The sequence below is a fragment of the Triticum dicoccoides genome, chromosome 1B (genome assembly GCF_002162155.2).
Source record: "Triticum dicoccoides isolate Atlit2015 ecotype Zavitan chromosome 1B, WEW_v2.0, whole genome shotgun sequence".
NCBI classification, from domain to species: Eukaryota; Viridiplantae; Streptophyta; class Magnoliopsida; order Poales; family Poaceae; genus Triticum; species Triticum dicoccoides.
Genome location: NC_041381.1, coordinates 177,857,976 through 177,865,014, shown reverse-complemented (window position 1 = coordinate 177,865,014; position 7,039 = coordinate 177,857,976).

Genomic DNA, 7,039 nt, shown 5'->3' with positions numbered 1-7,039 from the left:
ACTAAACACATTTATGTAATAAAAAAAATTCAATGTCTGCATAAACTAAATATTTTTTATGTAATACACAGGTTTGTATTTAGATGTTTTTATTTACTACTGATCGTTTGTATGTATAATATTTTTAACACAAAAATATTTGAACATAATCTTATTACTTACTTTTTACAAATATCTTTAAAAGTATCCTTAATGTTTTTATTACAAATATTTTACTAAATATTTTTTATAGAATACACATGTTTATATTTAAGTTTTTGATTAACTAATAATTGTATGTATGTATAATATTTTTAACACACAATATTTCAAAAACAAATTACTTACGTTTTACAAATATACATAAAAAAATGACGCGTGCAACTCTTAGTATTATTCATGTGAACTGTTTGTTTTTGCTCAGTACGTATGAGTATTTGTTTTTTTGAAACTCTCAGTATGTAGGAATTTGTTACACATAGTAGACATGTGAACTGTTCCCTGGCTCCCTACGGGTGCAATTCGTTTTCCCAGATCACGAAGAGGTAACACACTTCTAACAAGGGTGTCTGAACTCATTAATCCTTTGGACCATACGTGAGATTCCCAACTTGTCAGACAAACTTTCAACCATGAGGAGGCTGAGGTGATACTAAAAATCCCAATATATGAACACCACGAGGATTTCATAGCCTGGCAGTTTGACACCAAGGGCTTTTTTTCAGTTCATTCAGCCTACAGGATCTACTGTGATCTGCAGCGACGCCGGAGCTTCCATCCACAAGGCGAATGCTCAGAAAATTTGGGAGAGAATCGGGAAGTATGGACTGATATATGGAAGCGGAGGTGCCCGGGGAAAGTACACCATTTCTTGTGGAGACTTGCCCACAATAGCCATCCTATGCTGAGAAATGTTGAGCGAATTGGTGTGGAGGTGGACTCGAACTGTGTTGTCTGTCATAGGCTACCGGAGGATGGAGGGCACCTTTTCCTCAGATGCAAGGAGGTAAAGAAGATGTGGCATACAGCGGGTATGGAGGATGTCAGGCAGCAGTTGTTAACCTGCTCCAATTCTCGTCAGATGCTCTCAAACATCTTTGCCTTATCAGAAGATAAAAAATTAAAGGCTGCTTGTCTCTTATGGCTATGGTGGACGGAACGAAATAAAGTCAATCATAATCAGAAATGGACCTCGGTGGAAGATTTCCAGTTCCTCCTGACAAAACACATCTCTGAATGGCAGGAATTCTTTGCAAAACCGGAGCACGAGAAGGTGAGGAATGCTACCAGATGGATATGGCCAGACGAGGAGCAGGTGAAAATCAACGTTGATGGTGCTTATAGTCCAGCTACTCAGCTTGCCGGGTGGGGCTGTATTGCGCGTGATCATATGGGCGATGTCATTTTTGCTGCAGCAGGCAAGCTTGAGCATATTAGCGAGGCACTTCACGCTGAGGCATGCGCCATGATCAAAGCAATACAGTTAGCAGAGACCCATGGGATGGGAAGAGTTATCTTTGAAACTGATTCCTTGGGGCTGTCTCAAGCGCTGAATACCAGCATGCTCGATCGATCGTCGCTCGGCACAATCTTTCGGGAGACAAAGTTCTTGCTGCACCTGGGTTTCAGTCATTGGTCTGTCGTTCATACTCCCCGTTTGTGTAATGCTCCAGCCCATGAGCTGCCTGCTTTAGGCAGGTGTGGTAACTATGGGGTTCAGCATGTCTGGCTGTCAAATCTCCCTAACTCTGTAAACGCCGCTGTGCCCGCTGATTTAGTCGGTCCACCGTAATCTATGGAATGCCAGGTGTTCCAATTCAAAAAAAAAGACATGTGAACTATTTGGCTGAGTCGCTAAACCGGCTAGTCGCTAAACCGGCATTTGTTACACATAGTAGACATGTGAACTGTTTGGCTGAGTTGCTAAACCGGCTAGTGTTTTAAGCTGTTTTGAGCATGGTCGCGGGTTCAACACGTGGGCACTCCTATTTTTCATAGTAATTTTTACATTACAGTGGTTTGCTTTTCTTCAGATAAAAAATGTGAGGTTTTATTTTTTTGCGAAAATGCGTTGCAGTGGTCGCTTTTTCCGTGAATAAAAAAACATAAAGGTGCTTTGTACAAAAAAATGTGTCGTCCAAGCGCCTTCCCTCACTGCCAGGTGGAGCTATACACACGGATACGCCCATGTATGCATTTTGTGACCGTATGTGCAAGCTTGAGTCAAGCTAAATGATTGCAATTCCGTATTTTTAAAGTTTTAGCACAAAACTGAACATCGAGTACAAGTTCTATAACTACCAGTGATATTACCTCTTACATATATATGTTCAAAACATATGATAATAGTTGGTAAGACAATGTTATCTTAAACCCGTCAGGGCAATTCTAACTGATCCTGTTGGGGATATAACTATTAGGTATGACTCGCTCAGGACGGGCCGGGTTATACCTATGAGTACTCTTGAAGCCCAAGACCAAGGTTGAAGATGGCGGTTCAGTAAGGGCCCAAAGCCCAGAAGCGACTTAGGGCCTGTAGAGATAAACCGCCATATGTACATGACTTGTATTGTAAGGCAAGAATAGTTAGAGACCGAGTCGGACACTGTTTATGAGCCGGCCGAGACTCTGAGAGCCGCTGGGCATCGACCTCTGTATATAAAGGGACGACCCGGCGGCGGTTCAGGGTAGGTAACATCAGATTGAGAGCTAGGTCAAGCGATTTCGCTCCATGGTAATCAAGACATAAGCAATCCCACTCAAAACTGGATCGTAGGCTTTTACCTTCATCGTAAAGGGCCGAATCAGTATAAACCCCGTGTCCTTTGTCCCGATTAACCCCTTTAAGCTTCCTAGTTGCGATGGCTTCACGACTAAGTCCTTTCACTAGGACATCTGACGTGACAATTCCACGACAGTTGGCGCCCACCGTGGGGCCAACACACGGTGGATTTGAGTTCTTGAAGGGCAGCTTCAAAGGGCTCAAGGGATACGCTGTGGGCCGGATGACCAAGAGTCGTCATGGCAAGATCTACATCGATGACGAAGGCTGGGCCCCGAGGCCGGCTCAATTGAGTACGGGTACCGGGTCCCCTTCGACGGAATCCACATCTTCATCGGCAAGATCGACGAGCCGGGCCCTGAGCCGGACATCTGCACCGACCTCGTCAAGACGGCTCAGCATGCGAGACCCACCCGGGCTCAGCCTGCTGTGAAGCGTGCCTTCGTGGGATGCATCCACGGAGGGGAACTTCCTGATGGATCTGTGTCGGCTGGTGAGACGGCCATCTACTCTGATGGTGAGTCGTCCACAGGCGAGACAGATTCATTGTATCAATTGCAAGACGGTGGGCTTGGGGGCTGTTCCGATGGCAGTAGTATTCCGGACCTCCTTGAGCCGCCCAGCAGAGTTGGGATCTTCATGGCTGGCACGCAACCCATTCAAAATTCTACAACTGTGGCAGCGATAACCTCCGGGACAGCGACAGCCGGGACATGAGGCCCTGTGCGCCCGCCGGCTCAGGTGCTAATGGATCTCATGGATAAGATGATAGCTCTGTTAACCGCTGCGGTCAACTCGGCGGATCAAGCTCAACATGATGCGGAAGTGGCACAGTTAAAGCTAGATATAGCACAGGCTAAGGAAGACCTGGCGGCGGAAGATGTCAGGATGACTGCAGAGCGGCCGGCTCTGGACGCTCAGGCTCAGCAGATTCAGTCGTAGGCTTTCCAACTCACGATGGATCAGAATGCGTCAAACGAGGTCATGAGGAGAAGGTACCAAAAGAGTCAGTCCCGTCTGCCTCCGGTTTATGATCCTCGAAATCTCTTCCGAACGCTCGGAGCAGGGCCCAGTAACCTGCCGGAGGTAAACCGGGTTGCAACACCCGGGGCTGGGACGCCGGTTCAGCCACGTATGATGGAGCCTCCCCGAATGAATACTGCTCCACCTCAGTATGTACCAACACCACCGGGTCATTACTCTAACCCGTTGGAGAACATGATTGTTGCAGCGGCACGATTGGCGGCTCTCCCGGTGGAGGGCGACTCTCCGACGGTGGTTGAAACTCGCAGGGTCGAAGAACTTCTTCAGAAAACTTTAGCACAACAGGAGGTGTTGAGGATATAACTACTGAGTGTAAACTGCCCAGGAGAGGCCGGTTCACACTCATCCATATTGAAGCCCATGAAGATAAAAGAAGATGGCGCTCTACTAGTAAAGCTTAGAGGCCCAGAGCCCAAAGGTGGTTTAGGGATTGTAAACCGCCATAGTCGTATAACTTGTATTGTAAGTTAGGGAAAGGAAGAGACCGAGCCGGACACTTGTATGAGCCAGCCTCGGAACTCTGTAAACCGGCCGGGCGTCAACCTGTGTATATAAAGGGACGACCCGACGGCGGTTCAGGGACAAGAAACAACAACTCGATACTCAGGCAAAGCGTATTCGCTCCCTGGTCATCGAAACCCCAATAATTCCATCACAACTAGACGTAGGCTTTACCTTCATCGTAAGGGGCCAAACTAGTATAAAACTCTCGTGTCCCTTGTCCGGTTTAACCCCTTTTTTCTAATCTCATTGCGATGGCTCCATGACTAAGTCCTACTGCTAGGACATCTGACGTGTTAATTCCATGACAGTTGGCGCCCACCGTGGGGCTATCGCACGATGGTTTAGAGTTCTTAAAGGGCAATTTTGAAGGACTCAAAGGGTACGCGCTTGGCCGGATGACCAAGAGTTGTCGCGGCAAGCTCTACATCGACGACGCAGGCTGGGGCCCCGAGGCCGGCTCAATCGAGTACGGGTACCGGGTCCCCTTTGGCGGAATTCACATTTTCATCAGCAAGATCGGCGAATCGGGCCCTGAGCCGGACATCTCCACCGACCTCGTCGAAACGGCTCAGCGTGCAAGTCCTGCCCGGGTTCAGCCTGCCATGAAGCATGCGTTCGTAGGGTTCATCCATGGTGTGGAATCTTAACCGGTGTCCGACGGTGAGACAGCCATCTACTCAGATGGCGAATCATCCACTGGCGAAACCGAGTCGCTATATCAATTGCAAGATGGCCGGAGTGGATATTCCAATGGCGACAGTATTCCGGGCCCCTTTGAACCGCCAAACCGGGTTGCCATCTTCATGGCCGGTACGCAACCCACCGTGCAATCTTCATCTACAACAACAATTATCTCCGGATCGGCAGCTGCGGCAGGAGGCCCGGTGCACCGGCCGTCTCAAGTTCTTGCCGGTTTGATGGACACCTTGACGGCATTGTTGACCATAGCAGTTACTCCGGAGACCCAAGTTCAGCATAATGCAGATGTTACAAAGCTGAAGGATCAGATAACTCAGGCCAAGGCGGACTTGGCAGCTGAGGAGGCCAGAATGGCTGAAGAGCGGGCCGCTTTAGATGCCCAATCACAACAGATCCAGGCGCAGAATTACCGCCTTATGTTGGATCAGAACGTGTCAAATGAAGTAATGAGAAGGAAGTACCGGTCTCGTCTGCCGCAGATTTACGAGGGTATGAATCTCTTCAATACGCTAGGAGCTGGGCCCAGTAATCCGGCAGTAGTAAACCGGACCGAGGCACCTGGGGCGGTGCCGGATCAGCCACGGGTGATGGACCCGCCTCGACGGACGGACAACTCACCGCAATATGTAACAACGACACCGGGTCACTTCTCTAGCCCTTTGGATAACATGATCGCTGCAGCATCGCGTTTGGCAGCTATTCCGATGGAGGGTGACTCACTAGCGGCGATTGAGACGCGACGGGCCAGGGATCTTCTTCAAACTGCTGTTGTGCAGCAGCAGGCTTACTCTTATAGCCGAGACAGAATACATTCAACCCCCCGTCCGAGCAAGAGTTATAGCAGGCACATGGACGAACTGGCCGTGTCAAGCAGTGCGCGGCATCGTGATGCCCGTCGAGGGCCTAATCCGGCGCACGGCAGTTTGAATGCTCAGGATGTGGTAAACAATGGCAGAGCATGCCGCGAGGCAGAGTTAGCAGCACAGTTGGCAGCGCAGTACCAGAATCAACCCGCTCCGGTTCAGCCTGCGGCAGCAGTTGAACGTGGTTTGGCCTTTAGCTCTTGGGGAGTACCGTGCCTCACCCCGGCTCTATGTAATGTGCGGCTGCCTAAGGATTTCAAGGGTTCGCGTAAAGTGCCTAATTATACTGCCGATCAGCCCCCGAGGCGTGGGTCGAAATTTATGAGATGGTGATGGAGATGTTAGATGTGGATGAAGCGGCATGTGCAAAATACTTCATCATGATGTTAGAAGGAACGACTCGTACCTGGCTGCAGAGCCTGCCTGTTAACTCGATCAGTTCATGGGATGAGTTGAAGGCCAAGTTTATAGCAAACTTCAAGGATACGTGCAAGCAACCGATGTCCATTGTGGATCTGGCGGCTTGTGTCCAAGGAGAGAATGAATCGACAACCCATTGGGTGCACCGGGTTTCAGAAATTTTGCATTCGTCAGGACGCATCAATCCTGACACGGCAATTGTGACCTTGGAAGGTAATTGTCGGTTTAAGTCACTGAAGATGAAGTTGGGACGGCTCAAGCATCACTGCAATGATATGGGAACGCTCATGGTGGCTCTGGTTAAGTATGCTGATTCTGATAATACCAAGGACCCCGATTCTGACGAAGAAAAGCAGGAGAAGGGAAAGAAGAATGCCGGTTCAAAAGGACAGCATAACCAGGCGAGCCACAGGAACAATGGTAAGCGTAAAGCGGACAATTCAGATTTTGTGGCTAACACCAGTATGCAGGGCAATATGCAGCGCCGTAAGGGTAAACCACCCCAGCGCGGTGGAGGCATGTATCTGGAACGCTTGTTAAACTAGCCCTGCCCAAAGCACGAGACAAAGAAGGTTCGGGCCACATACCTCTGGAAGGATTGTCACATCATGAGGGAATTCAAAAACTCTGATCTTTTCTAGTATGATCTGGGTCCATCCGGTGGCTCCGGTCCAGGGTTTCACGGGCCGGGTTACAGTGGTGGCGGTTCGAACTCAGGATTTTAGAATAATTAGGGCAATTAGAACAA